Raw genomic sequence first — 15,163 nt, 5'->3', positions numbered from 1 at the left:
CACCACCTTAGTACTACATGTACTGCAGTACTAGATTTGGTGATCAGGCTGCTGTGGTGGGAATTCTTAAACAGAGGTTAATTTAAGTGGTGCACATGATTCATGGCACAAAGGCAGCCTGCAAAGATAAAAACTCTTTCTTTATTCTTTCATGGAATGTGGGCATTACTGGCAAGGCCAGCATTTGCTATCCATCTCCAATTGTCCTTGAACAGTGACTTGCCACAACGTTTCAGAGGTCAACTAAGAGTCAACCACATGTAGTCTGGAGCCACATGTAGGCCAAACCAGGTAAGGTTGGCAGATTTCCTTCCCTAAAAGGACATTAGAGAACCAGGTGGGTTTTTACAACAATGATAGTTCTCATGGCTGCCATTACTGAGGCTAGCTTTATATTCCAGACTTTTTCTTAATTGCATTTAAATTCTATCAGCTGCCATAGTGGGAATTGAGCCCATGTCCCCAGAGCATTAGCCTAGACCTCTGGATTACTACAGCGACATTACTATTACGCCCCTTCCTCCTGGCCAAGAAGACGGCCCTCAAACAAGTCACACAGCAATCAAGGGTGATGAATTAGTTCACCGGTGTGCTGCAGCAGAATACCACCCTATATTGGGGCAATTACCAAGCTTAAAACAAATAAGCAATAGCAATGCTGTAGTGGAGAATATGAATGAAGCAAACCAGCTGGTATCCGGAAAAGTGACCATGAAGCAGTCAAATTCTCAGAAATATCCAACTGGTTCACTATCTTTAGGGTAGGAAACCTGCCGCCCTTACCCGATTGACACGTACACCAGCATGCTTGACTCTTAATTGTCTTCAGAATTGGCCCCCAAAAGCCACTCAATCATATCAAAACTGCTACAGCACTGACTGCAGCAATTCAAAAAGGCAGCCCACTACCACTTGAGGGCAACTAAGGATGGGTTAAAAAAAATGCCAACATTTACTTCACAAGGGGAGAAAAATCTGGTATTCCAAAAATATTTGGCCAATGAACATTTATTTCAGATTGGAATCTGAAGCCATTTAAAGTCCATAGTACACAATGTACCAGTATTGAGCACAGTAGAACAGTTAGCACCTGCCCCAGAGTAAGTCAATTCACCCAATCAGACAACCTTCACACCCATCACTCTGACTTTTGCCTTGGTTTAAAATTAAACAAACTAGTTTTCAGTTCCAGTGGATACTTGGAGCCAGTGAACTATCCCATCCAACACCCTGTATTTAACACTCACTGCAGCAGGCAGAGAGTCAAAGAGTCATTTTTCAACAGCACAAAGCAAGGTGATTCAGCCCATGCTGGTTCCTTGCAGAGCAATCCAGTCAGTCCCACTCCCCTGCTCTATAACCGTACCCTTGCAAGTTTATTTCAAATGTCCATCCAATTTCCTATTGAAATCGATTATTTCTGCTTCTACCACCCTTGTGGGCAGCGAGTTCCAGGTCATTACCACTCCCCATATCTCCGTGCATCACTTACCCAAAATCTTAAATATGTGCAACCCTTGTACCATCAGCTAATGAGAAGAGTTTTTCCTTATCTACCTTAATGAAGGTAGCTGAGGTCTAACCAGAGCTTTATAAAGGTTCAGCACAATTTTCCTGCTTTTGTACTCAATGCCTCTATTTATGAAATACAAGATCCCACCTGCTTTGCCAACAACGCTCTATGTCATGCCATCTTCAAAGATTGATGCACATACACCTTCAGGTCCCTCTGTTCCTGAACACTCTTCAAAACTGTGCCATTAAGTCTGTATTGCCTCGCCATATCCCTTCTGTCAAAGTGCATCACTTCACACTTCTCTGTATTAAATTCTGCCACTCATCTGCCCATTCTGCTAACCTTACTATGTCATGTTCCAGACAATTTGTACCATCCTCCCTGTCACTCCTCCAAGTTTGGTATCATTGGCAAATTTTACTCTATTCCAATATCCAGCTCATCTATATATATATATATAAAAAAAAGTGGTCCTAGTATTGACCCTTGGAGAACGCCACTCTCTTGTCTAAAAAAACTATTTGTGACTTGCTGCTTTGTCCTTAAGCCAATTTTTAAAAATCTAATTGGATTCTGACCCTCCTATTTTATAAGCCTCAATTTTGTTAATCAGCCTTCTATGTGGTACCTTGTCAAATGCTTTCTTAAAATCCATATAGACAACATTCTGTTCATTAGTCTTCTCTGTTACTTCATCAAAAAATTCAATTAATCAAAAACAATCCGCCTTTTACAAAGATAAAAGCAAAAAACTGCAGATGCTGGAAATCCAAAACAAAAACAAAAATACCTGGAAAAACTCAACAGGTCTGACAGCATCTGCGGTGAGGAACACAGTTAATATGACTCTTCACCAGAACTAAGGAAAAATAGAAAAGATGTGAAATATAAGCTGGTTTGAGGTGGGGTGGGGCAGGTAGATCTGGATAGAGGGCCAGTGATAGGTGGAGATTGAAAGCAATGAAGGTGAACAGGGCAAAAGAGAGGAGGAAACCCTGTCAGAGAGAAGAGCAATACTTCAAGGTAGGCATTCCTTGAAGAGAAGTGGCAGTCAATTAAACATGAAGATAAAAGCAAAAAACTGCAGATGCTGGAAATCCGAAACTACCTTGAAGTATTGCTCTTCTCTCCGACAGGATTTTCACCTCTCTTTTGCCCTGTTCACCTTCATTGCTTTCAATCTCCACCTATCACTGGCCCTCTAGCCAGCTCTACCTGTCCCACTCCCCCTTAAACCAGCATATATTTCATCTCTTTTCTATTTTTTCTTAGTTCTGGTGAAGAGTCATACGGACTCGAAACGTTAACTGTATTCCTCTCCGCAGATGCTGTCAAACCTGCTGAGTTTTTCCAGGTATTTTTGATTTTGTTTCTGCCTTTTACAAATCTGTGCTGGCTCTCCTTAATTAACTCAAACCTCTACAAGTGCCTGTTGATTATTCCACCCAACCCCCACCCCCTCCACCCCTCCCCCCGATTATAGATTCCAAACCCTTACCCACCACTGATGTTAGATTAGCCAGCCTTGTAGTTGCTGCAACTATTATACACACTTTCTTGAATAAGGATGTCCCATTTGTCACTCTCCAATCCTCTGGCACCTCCCCCGTAACTAGGGAAGACAAAGATTAAACCCTTCTGCTGTCTCCACCCCTATTTTCCTTAGCAACCTAGGATACAAGCCACCTGGACCAGATGACTTATCTACCTTAAGTATAGCCAGCCTGTTCAGTACCCCTCCCTTTCAATATTCACACTATCCATTGCCTCTGCCACCTCCAGTTCTACAGATGTCAGATTTCCCTTCCTTAGTAAAGACCAAAGAACTATTCTAGCCCTGCCCTGCACCTCTAACCATATATCACCCTCTTTGCTCTTAATAGGGCCCACTCCACCCTCTTACTCCCCACTTACTATTTACATACTGACAGAAGATTTTTGGGTTTCCTTTTATGTTGATTGCCGTTCTATTCTCATTTTCCTCTCCACCTATTCTGTTTCTCACTTGAAGAATTTGCATGACATCTCATCACAATCTCCATCATCCAGGGAGCCCTGTATTGACTCCCTTATCCTTCATCCTTGTTGGAATGTACCTACCTGAAGCATCTCTTCCTTAAAGATCACCCATTGTTCCATTACAGTTTTTTTTCCTGTCACTCTCCAGTTCCATTTTACTCTAGCTGGATCCCTTCTCATTGCTTTGAAATTAGTCCTCTGCCAATTTAGAAGTTCTATATTAGATTATTTCTTGCTCTTCTCCGTTACTAATTTAAGCCGTATGATACAATGATCACCTTACCCAAATGTTCCCCCTCCCACCACAGCCACAGACAATTGGCTGCCTCATTTCCCAGCACCAGATCCAGCACTGCCTCCTTTCTAGTTGGCTCAAGAACATAAAAGGAAATTCTCCTGAACACATTCCAGAAATCCCCCTCAACTCTCCTTACCCTTTACTCGAACATCATCCCAAATAATTTTGGGGTAATTAAAGTACCTCAGTATCACTGCTGTATAGTTTTGCTCATCTGTGATTTCCTTGCAGATTTGTTCTTCAATCTCTCTCATTATTTGGAGGCCAATAGAATTCCCCAGATGTCTTGTAGCACAGTGCTAGCGGCCCAACTATGGACCAGAAGATCTGGGACTTGATTGTGCATTCATAGTGCACTCAAACAGGTTATCAGCCTGTAAATCCTTCCAATACACCTGGCAGCAGAAAAATAAAAGTGTGGGAAAATTTCCTGGTCAGCCATACTGCAGAAGGCAACAACAAACCATGGCAGTACTTTGCCAGGATAATCATGGACCAATCTAATGGAAGTCCATGGTCGCCAACATCCCCTAATGGCATGGTACCTAAAGGATGAGGATAGAATAGCCTAAGTAGTGTGACCTTAAATAAAAACAGAAAATTCTGGAAAAACTCAGCAGGTCTGACAGTATCTGTGGAGAGAGAAAAAGAAAAAGTTAACATTTCAAGTCCTTGTGATCCTTCTGAGCTAAAGAGAACTGGAAATGTGGCAAAATTTATACTGTTTAAGTGGGGTGGGGCAGGTGGAGCTGGATAGAAGGCCAGTAATAGGTGGAGGCAAAGCAGGAATTGACAAAGATGTCATGAACAAGAGGACAGATGGTAGCGGTTAGTGCTAAAAAGGTGCTAATTGTGGCGTAAAGGTAAGAAAGCAAAATGTGATTAAAACAGAACAAGGATGGCATTGTGTGAAAGAACAACATGGAACAAGAGATAGATGGCCCTGTATGGGATGGAGTGGGGAGAGGGGGCAGCGGTGGGGGGAAAAAAGGATAGAAAATGGGAGAAAAACTACAGATAAATGAACAAAAATACAAGTGGGCAAAAAATGAATGTAGAAGGGGGTGGGGATGGAAAAGTGAGTTCACGGTCTGAAGTTGTTGAACTCAATGTTAAGTCCAGAAGGCTGTAAAGTACCTAATTGGAAGATGAGGTGCTGTTCCTCCAGTTTGCGTGGGGCTTCACTGGAACATTGCAGCAGGCCAAGGGCAGACATGTGGGCATGAGGGCAGGATGGTGTGTTAAAATGGCAAGCGGCCGGAAAGTCTGGGTCATGCTCACACCTTCTTCCCCCTCCCAGAACCATGATAGGATCCCCCTTGTCCTCACTTTTCACCCCACCAGCCTCCACATTCAAAGGATCATCCTCCGCCATTTCCGTCAACTCCAGCATGATGCCACCACCAAACACATCTTCCCCTCACACCTCGTCAGCATTCCATAGGGAACATTTCCTCCAGGACACCCTGGTCCACTCCATCATCCCCAACACCTCAACCCCTTCCCCAAGACACATTCCCATGCAATTGCAGAGGGTGCAACACCTGCCCTTTTACCTCCTCTCTCTTCACTGTCCAAGGGCCCAAACAATCCTTTCAGGCGAAGCAGCATTTCACTTGTATCTCCTTCAATTTAGTCGACTGCATTCACTGCTCTCAATGCAGTCTCCTCTACATTGGGGAGACCAAACACAGACTGGGTGACCGCTTTGCGGATCACCTTCGGTCTGTCCACAAGCATGACCCAGACCTCCCTGTCGCTTGCCATTTCAACACACCACCCTGATCTCATGCCCACATGTCCATCCTTGGCCTGCTGCAATGTTCCAGTGAAGCCCAACGCAAACTGGAGGAACAGCACCTCATCTTCCAACTAGGCACTTTACAGCCTTCCTGGCTTAACATCAAGTTCAACAACTTTAGACCATGAAGCCTGTCCTCCATTCTCACCCCCATCTACATTCATTTTTTACTCACTTGTTTTATTTTTATTCATTTATCCATAGTTTGATTTCCTCCTCCCCCCCCCCCACCCCCAACTTCTATCCTTCTTTTCCGCTCCCCACCACCACCCCACCCCCTACAGGGCCATCTGTTACTTGTTCCATGTTGTTCTTTCACACAATGCTACCCTTGTTCTGCTATAATCACATTTTGCTTTCTTACCTTTACGCCACCATTAGCACCTTTTTAGCACTAACCACTACCATTAACATCCCTTTGTCCTCTTGTTCATGACATCTTTGTCAATCCCTCCTTTGCCTCGACCTATCAATGGCCTTCTATCCAGCTCCACCTGCCCCACCACACTTTATTATCAGTATACATTTCATCACATTTCCACTTCTCTTCAACTCTGAAGGGTCATAAGGACTTGAAATGTTAACTTTGTTTTTTTATCTCTGCACAGATGCTGTCAACCTGCTGAGTTTTTCCAGCATTTTGTTTTTATTTCAGATTTCCAGCATCCGCAGCATTTTGCTTTTATTTTAAGTGTGATCTTATCGTTATTGCTTCTCAACTCTTAACCAAACAGACTCTCCTTGCACCAAGGAAATCCTCTCTTTTCAACAATGCAATGTCTTTCCCAATCAGTAATTTAGTTTATTATTCTTTCATGGGGTGTGGGTGTCACTGGCAAGGCCAGCATTCTTTGCCCATCCCTCAATGCCCTTGAACTGAAGGGCTTACTAGGCCATTTCAGAGGGCAGTCAACCAGATTGCAAATGGTCTGGAGTCACATGTAGGCCAGACCAAGTAAGTGCAAGATTATGAGTGGCATGGACAGGGTGGATAGGGAGCAGCTGTTCCCCTTGGTTGAAGGATCAGTCACAAGGGGACATAAATTCAAGGTGAGGGGCAGGAGGTTTAGGGGGGGATGTGAGGGAAAACATTTTTACCCAGAGGGTGGTGACGGTCTGGAACGTGCTGCCTGGGAGGGTGGTGAAAGCGGGTTGCCTCACATCCTTTAAAAAGTAGCTGGATGAGCATTTGGCACATCATAACATTCTAGGCTATGGGCCAAGTGTCAGTAAATGGGATTAGGTAGGTAGGTCAGGTGTTTCTCATGTGTCGGTGCAGACTCGATGGGCCGAAGGGCCTCTTCTGCACTGTGATTGTGATGGCAGTTTTCCTTCCCTAAAAGGGCATTAGTGAACCAGATGGGTTTTTGCAACAATCGATAGTTTCATTGTCACTATCACCGAGACTAGATTTCAATTTGAGATTTATTTATTGAATTTAAATTTCACCAGCTGCCATGGTGAGATTTGAACCCATTTCCCCAGAGCATTAACTGGAGTCTCTGAATTACTAGTCCAGGCACATCCTATCTTTTCTGAATACTTTATATCCTTACATATTAAGAACCCAGTGCTCAGCAGTTTTAAGTCACATTTCCATTAAAGCATTGCCACCACATCATATTCCTACTGCTACTTGTGTTTATAACTCACCAACCTTATTCACCACACCTTGTGCATTTATGTACAAGCATTGTAAACCTGTCCTGCATCCCTTGTAATCTGAAAGAACATTGCAAAACATTTCTAAATGGCCATCACAAAAAGCACAATCAGATTCAACTTTTCCACATGGATCACGAGGTGCTTCAATACAATCAATGAATATTACAGTCATTGCAATATGGTCATTACAGACAGTGAAATAGTATTGGAGTTATCAACATACATCATGTTGCACGCTGAGATGCTTCAATACAATTATGATATATTTAGTATTCACTACATACAATCTTTGTGAGTTGTGCAGCCCGAGGGGTCTATACAATTCCCAGCTCTTCTGCACCAAGGCTGAAAGGTCATAGAAAGCGACCTTTACCCTCTGGGCCTTCGCAGTGGCTGCCCCAAGCTTTAGTGCGTCCCTCAGCATGTAGTCCTGGCCCTTGGAATGTGCCAGTCTGCAACACTGGGTCGGGGACAACTTTTTGCACTGGAAGACCAACAAGTTTCAGGCAGACCAAAGAGCGCCTTTCACCCAGTTGATGACCCTCCAACTGCAGTCGATGTTTGCCTTGGTGTGTCCCCCTCGTGGTCTTATTCTGCTATCTAATACGGTATTACTTCCTTGTCTAGCAGTATCCAACACTCACCTTCTGCACCTTATTCTTCTTTCCTACTTGTATATGAAGGTGCCCATCCCCCCATCACGATTTCTGAAAAAAATGATTTGGCTATGGCGATAATCAAATGAAAGCAGAGCCCAATTTAGATATATTAGAGGAAAACTGCTACATTCCATTATTTTTTTATATCGCTGCTTAAAACAAACTCAGTTCGGAATATCTGGTGATATCAAGCTGGTTGGAAATCACCGCGCCTGTCAAACATTGGACTCGAAGCACTTTAAATGTAAATTAGAAACAATCACAGCGACCATCATCTTTTCTAGGGGCTCGCAGTGTAATCCGTTTCCGTACAAACCATCCAAATCCAGTTCAAATTCTACCATATTGCAAGCTAATGAAACTCAATGAAACTAGGGGGGGGGGGGGGGGGGGGGGGTGCGAGAAATACCTTGGCCCACTTTTGCGCTTTAGAGGCAGCCACCCCTAGCCGATTACAGCCCCGTAATACGAGGCTGATTCTAATCAGCCTCAGATGGGATGTTAATTAAGTGCCACCCCCATTATCTTTTAAAATAAAATTGTGACCTGCGAACAAGTGAATCGTCCAACAACGCTGAAACTGTGAAATTAAAAGTTCAGATCATCATATTTAAAAAGTCTTTAAACAAGCGTGGGCTTATATAAATCTGTAAGACTTAAAAAACCCCACCACCTCCCCAAAAGTAGTACTATTCTCGAATATAATTCAACCACGACTAAATTTAGGTTTCATTTCCGTTTAAAGAACTCGAGATATCTTGTGCAAAGTGTTCAAAAGGTTCACTCCAGTTGATAACCCGTCTTCAAAGTCGCCTGAATTAAACATACAACTGAGTATAGTCCACCAAAATGTCTTTCCCCCCACCCCACAAAAAAAAACAGACGCACACGAGGCCAACAACCTGGGCTAATTCCCCGCCGGGTTTAAACTTGCACAAGAACGCAGGGAGTTGCACTAATTCAGCTTTCACCACCCCACCCCCCAGACCTAGTCAGCCACTCCTGGCTGTCTCTATCTGCATTGCAGGGCCCGAGAAGCGATGGTAAATCAATGGGCGTTTTTCCCCCCACAACCAAAGTTCGTGGCTCCTCTTCGACCCCCAACCCCCCCTTACCCCTTCACTTGTGGGGAGGGCGACTGGTCGAACCACCAGCAGATCCGAGCTCAAATCTCCCGGTTTCCACACGAACGTTTTGGGTATCGATTACTCATCCGGGGTGGCGGCTTTTCCCCTTCGGCTGTGGGGGGTGGGGTGTGGAATCAGAGTTCAGGCGCCTCTGGCCGGGAGGCGCTATCTCCTCTGGAGAGCGAGCGGGGTCCGTGCCTCCGAAATCCCCAACGTTCCAATGGAACGCACGCTCGATACCCAACGTTCCAATGGAACACAATGTATCAAAACTGACAATGCCCCATGTGAATTTCACATCCACACACACAACTTACTCTCTCTTTCTCAGGACCCCCACCCAGCCACCAAGCTCCCCCCTCCTAATGTACTTCTTCCCTGTCATGTTCAAATTCTTTCATAAATGAATCGAAAGCCCTTACCCGCAAACTCTTGCCGTGGCTGGGTGGCCTCTTAAAATGAAAGAATTGCTCGGAGTCCTCCTCGTCTGCAGCAACCTCCCTCTCTCCTTTCGCTGTTTCGTTGGGTCCGTCCCTCTTTGTCGCGGCCGGCTGGAGCGGATAAGCAAACATTGAGTACGTGGGAAGCGAAGCGAGCCGCGGATGGCTGCTGGTTGGGGGAAGAGTGAGTGGAGTAGAGTGGGGTGGGGAGATGTTTGCTGAGAAGTATTTTTTTTTGAAGAATAAGCAGGGTGCGAGTGAAGGGCGGATCAACATGAAATAAATTCCCACTGGCTGGGCCACATAGTGAAACTGACCAGGGCGTTTTGTCAATTTCACACCGCCGTCTCCTTTCTATTGGACACAGTGCTCACAAAAAAATACACAAGACTGGCAATTGTTGTGACAAATGTACGTGGTCTTTTATTTTCTCATTTTAATCGTCCCTTTAAAACTTTGAATTTTGCTCCAATAATTAATCATATCTTTAAAAAAACAAATTAAGTCCACATGACTGCTCTTTTGACGTCAGCAGGTAACTGGCGTTTCCTGGATGAGTTTTTTTAAAAACGTTGCATCGATTGCTCAGGGAATTTACCACCTTGTAACGTCACAGTCTGGATTTAAATACTAGGTAAAGCCCAACAGGGAAGTGGTGAGTGTTTTTTTCCCCCTTACTGCCTCTCATCCCTTTTACCAATGAGGATTTGACACAACTGCAGCCGCACAAGTAAATACACTCAGCTACATAATTCATAGTACAGGCTTGTGGGGGACACATTCTTCCTGAAATTTCGCTTACCACGTGTGAGCGTCTGGGTCAATAAATAAGTTTCTTCATGAATTAGCTAAACAAATATGTGGACAGGAATGTAAGAAATGTAGCTAGCTCTCACCGTGGCCTCCGCTGTATCTCTGGCCTCTTTGCTGTCCGTGGGCAATTGACAGTACGTGGGTTGGCTTAAATCGTCACTTCTTCACTAAAATGTAGTGTGGTCTCTGACGGATTCCAGCGGCAAATCGTATTTTTCACGACTAAGCTCAGCAAACCGGAAAAAAGAAACTGAACTATTCCCCACCCCTTACACACAAATTAAACAATTCAAAACTGGACGTACCTCAAGAATGCAGTTTCTCATTTATTTTTAAAACTTTGAGAAGCGTGCAACTGGTCTGAGAGCAAGAGGATGTTAAGTGAAAATTTTGACAGCACCTTCCAAACCCACTACCACTACCATTTAGAAGGACAAGGGCAGCAGATAGATGGGAATATCATCACTTGGAAGTTCCCCTCCAAGTCACTCACTATCCTGACTTGGAAATATATCGCTGTTCCTTCACTGTCACTGGGTCAAAATCCTGGAACTCCCTCCCTAACAGCACTGTGGGTGTACCTACACCACATGGACTGCAGTGGTTTAAAAAAGCAACTCACCACCACCTCAAAGGCAATTAGGGATGGGCAATAAATGCCAGTGACACCCACATCCCATAAAAGAACAAATAAAATGTGTTTCAGACTAGTGATGTGAGTAAATAAGGAGAAACTATTCCTAGTGGCTGGCAAATCAGTAATCACAGGACACAGATTTAAGTTAACTGGCAAAAGAACCAGAGGTGAGATGAGAATTTTTTAAAAATTATGCAGCAAGTTAAAATGATTTGGAATGCACTGCCTGACAATATTGGCCCTTAATTTGCTGTCAAAATATTGGGCAGGCAAATAGCATACGAACAAGGAACAGGAGTAGGCTATTCAGCCCCTCGAGCCTGCTTCACCATTTAATAAGATCATGTAACCTCAAATATACATCCTGCTTACCCCTGATAACCTATCACCCCCTTGCTTACCAAGAATCTGTCCAATTCTGCCCTAAAAACATTCAAAGAATCTGCTTCCACCACCTTTTCAGGAAGAGAGTTCCAAAGACTCACAACCCTCTGAGTGAAAATAATTTCTCCTCATCTCTGTTTTAAATGGATAACCCCTTATTTTTAAACAGTGACCCCTAGTTCTAGATTCTCCCACAAGAGGAAACATCCTCTCCACGTCCACCCAGTCAAGACCCCTAAGGATCTTATATGTTTCAATCAAGTCAACTCTTACTCTTCTAAACTCCAGCGGATACAAGCTAAATCTGCCCGATCTTTCCTCATAAGACAACCTGCCCATTCCAGGTATTAGTCTGGTAAACCTTCTCTGAACTGCTTCCAATGCATTTACATCTTTGCTTAAGTAAGGTAACTAATACTGTACACAGTATTCCAGATGTGATCTCACTAGCACCCTGTACAACTGAGGTATCACCTCTCTACTTTTGTACTCAATTCCCCTCACATTATTTATTCACAAATAGTACAGAATGGTAATGAAGGCAGGGGAAGTGTTAGGAAATCTTTTAAACACAGTTAAATAATTCCTCATGATTCAAGCTTGAATGTGTTGTCCAAATGCAAGTTTATTACTCAGACACCAATAGTATAATAACTATTCTGGTCATACAGTAAGTTCATGCAAACCGGTTTCTTGCAGACCCAAGCTGATCAAACTTAGCCTCTGTGTATGCAGTCCCTCTGACTGTCCCATGCACTCTGACCTTAGAGGGGCTGTTCCCTGATATTTTTTCAGGCTGTGTTTGTTTCCATTGCTGTGCATGTGCAGTTCTGGTACTTCACTCCGTTATGTCATTGCGAGTGACAGAGGAGGTATAATTAGCAACTATCGCAATGTAACATGACCAACTTGGAGACCCTTTGATGATTACTCATCAGGACGTGATATGTCCACATTGTATCAATGATAATCACTGTCTGATCTGCATTGGCCATAAAGTAAGCTGCTTAACCCCTTACTTTCTAACCCACTCCCCTTTCTTCCTTTGCGAATGTTTTCTGGCATGCTGGGTGCAGCAGACTGACGTCATTGGATTTCTGCACATGTGTGGACCAGTGTGCGTGTGCAGATGGGTATTGGTGGCCATCTTCCATGGACATTTTGTGTTAGCAGGTAACACAATGATTTATCCTTTCTTTATGAGTTATATGACATGATACCCAGAATATATATTGAAGTGGGTTCCCGCTTCTCCAACCCCCAGACTTGACATAATGGTGATCTCGATGGTTCAACTGTTAAGCAGTTAATATTACAAAGGGAACAGGGTGTCCTAAACAATCCCATATAGTTAATTGATACAACTTGGGCATTTCCATTGTTCTGGCCAATACCCCATGCTTATGCCTGATGTGGGATGTAGCCAACATGTCTGTTATAGTTTCTACTCCCATTGATCTGGCCAAGGACTGATTTTAACACAATTCCGATAATCACGTTGAGCAGTGATTAACTATAGGACTCAGGCAAATTCTAACAGGAAGCTAGGGGATTAAACATGGAAATCTGGAAGTCCCTTGTCTCACCAGTCAAATGCATTGAATAGTATGAAGCTACAAAGTACTTGTAAGCACAGAAACAGACCATTTAGCCTAATAGTCCATGTGGTTATTTATGCTCCACACAAGCCTACTCCCACCTGTCTTTATCTCAACATAACAATGTATCCTTAAACCTTTCTCCCTCCTGTCTAGCTTCCCCTTTAAATGCATCTATACTGTTTGCCACAACTACTCCCTGTGGTAGCAATCTCCACATTGTCACCATGTTCTGAGGAAAGACATTTGCCGTGAACCCCCTATTTGACTTATTACTCACCATCTTACATTTGTGGCCCCAGTTCTGGTCTTGCCCAAAAGTAGAAACATCTTCCCAATGTTTAACAAAAACAAAAACAGAATTACCTGGAAAAACTCAGCAGGTCTGGCAGCATCGGCGGAGAAGAAAAGAGTTGACGTTTCGAGTCCTCATGACCCTTCGACAGAACTTGAGTTCGAGTCCAAGAAAGAGTTGAAATATAAGCTGGTTTAAGGTGTGTGTGTGGGGGGGGGCGGAGAGAGAGAGAAGTGGAGTGGGGGTGTGGTTGTAGGGACAAACAAGCAGTGATAGAAGCAGATCATCAAAAGATGTCAACAACAATAGAACAAAAGAACACATAGGTGTTAAAGTTGGTGATATTATCTAAACGAATGTGCTAATTAAGAATGGATGGTAGGGCACTCAAGGTATAGCTCTAGTGGGGGTGGGGAGAGCATAAAAGATTTAAAAAAATTTTTTTTTAATTTTTTTTTTTTAAATAATGGAAATAGGTGGGAAAAGGAAAATCTTTATAATTTATTGGAAAAAAAAGGAAGGGGGAAACAGAAAGGGGGTGGGGATGGGGGAGGGAGCTCACGACCTAAAGTTATTGAATTCAATATTCAGTCCGGAAGGCTGTAAACTGCCTAGTGGGAAGATGAGGTGTTGTTCCTCCAGTTTGCGTTGGGCTTCACTGGAACAATGCAACAAGCCAAGGACAGACATGTAGGCAAGAGAGCAGGGTGGAGTGTTAAAATGACAAGCGACAGGGAGGTTTGGGTCATTCTTGCGGACAGACCGCAGGTGTTCTGCAAAGCGGTCGCCCAGTTTACGTTTGGTCTCTCCAATGTAGAGGAGACCACATTGGGAGCAACGAATGCAGTAGACTAAGTTGGGGGAAATGCAAGTGAAATGCTGCTTCACTTGAAAGGAGTGTTTGGGTCCTTGGACGGTGAGGAGAGAGGAAGTGAAGGGGCAGGTGTTGCATCTTTTGCATGGGCATGGGGTGGTGCCATAGGAGGGGGTTGAGGAGTAGGGGGTGATGGAGGAGTGGACCAGGGTGTCCCGGAGGGAGCGATCCCTACGGAATGCTGATAGGGGGAGGTGAAGGGAAGGTGTGTTTGGTGGCGGCATCATGCTGGAGTTGGCGGAAATGGCGGAGGATGATCCTTTGAATGCGGAGGCTGGTGGGGTGATAAGTGAGGACAAGGGGGACCCTATCATGTTTCTGGGAGGGAGGAGAAGGCGTGAGGGCAGATGCGCGGGAGATGGGCCGGACACGGTTGAGGGCCCTGTCAACGACCGTGGGTGGGAAACCTCGGTTAAGGAAGAAGGAGGACATGTCAGAGGAACTGTTTTTGAAGGTAGCATCATAGGAACAGATGCGACGGAGGCGAAGGAACTGGGAGAATGGGATGGAGTCCTTACAGGAAGCGGGGTGTGAGGAGCTTCCCAATGTTTATCCTATCAAACCTTTTCATAATCTTGAAGACTTCCATCATGTCACCCCTCAGTCTTCTTTGCAAGGCTCCTGTTTTCAACTATAAAAACAAAAAAACTGCGGATGCTGAAAATCCAAAACAAAAACAGAATTACCTGGAAAAACTCAGCAGGTCTGGCAGCATCGGCGGAGAAGAAAAGAGTTGACGTTTCGAGTCCTCAGGACCCTTCGACAGAACTTGCGTTCGAGTCCAAGAAAGAGTTGAAATATAAGCTGGTTTAAGGTGTGTGTGTGTGGGGGCGGAGAGATAGAGAGACAAAGAGGTGGAGCGGGGGGGCGGGGGTGTGGTTGTAGGGACAAACAAGCAGTGATAGAAGCAGCTCATCAAAAGATGTCAACGACAATAGTACAATAGAACACATAGGTGTTAAAATTAAAGTTGGTGATATTATCTAAACGAATGTGCTAATTAAGAATGGATGGTAGGGCACTCAAGGTATAGCTCT

At 44.2% G+C, this 15,163-nt stretch overlaps 1 protein-coding gene and 1 long non-coding RNA gene across 11 annotated transcripts in view; one reads left to right on the top strand and one right to left on the bottom strand.

Annotated features, from left to right (window-relative positions):
* Positions 1–10,565, bottom strand: part of LOC121285559 (GTPase KRas) — a 74,996-nt gene extending 64,431 nt beyond the window's left edge. For 2 of the 9 annotated variants that reach the window (XM_041202103.1, XM_041202097.1), the window contains exon 1: positions 9,074–9,275. The gene's annotated coding sequence lies outside the window, so the exon portion shown is untranslated. Of the gene's footprint in view, positions 1–7,291; positions 7,357–7,943; positions 8,007–9,073; positions 9,276–9,507; positions 9,953–10,421 lie in introns of those variants that run through there. The other 7 variants (XM_041202101.1, XM_041202098.1, XM_041202102.1 and 4 more) reach the window with 7 other exon arrangements.
* The window catches only part of LOC121285561, a 53,591-nt gene continuing 48,251 nt past the window's right edge, over positions 9,824–15,163 (top strand). The window contains exons 1-2 of one of the 2 annotated variants that reach the window (XR_005944714.1): positions 9,824–9,936; positions 12,436–12,532. This is a non-coding gene — a long non-coding RNA (uncharacterized LOC121285561). Of the gene's footprint in view, positions 9,937–10,082; positions 10,181–12,435; positions 12,533–15,163 lie in introns of those variants that run through there. The other variant, XR_005944715.1, reaches the window with a different exon arrangement.

Source organism: Carcharodon carcharias, chromosome 13, assembly GCF_017639515.1.
Source record: "Carcharodon carcharias isolate sCarCar2 chromosome 13, sCarCar2.pri, whole genome shotgun sequence".
In the NCBI taxonomy this organism is placed as follows: domain Eukaryota; kingdom Metazoa; phylum Chordata; class Chondrichthyes; order Lamniformes; family Lamnidae; genus Carcharodon; species Carcharodon carcharias.
The sequence above is the reverse complement of the archived record's forward strand: the minus strand, read 5'-3'. Positions and strand labels throughout refer to the sequence as shown.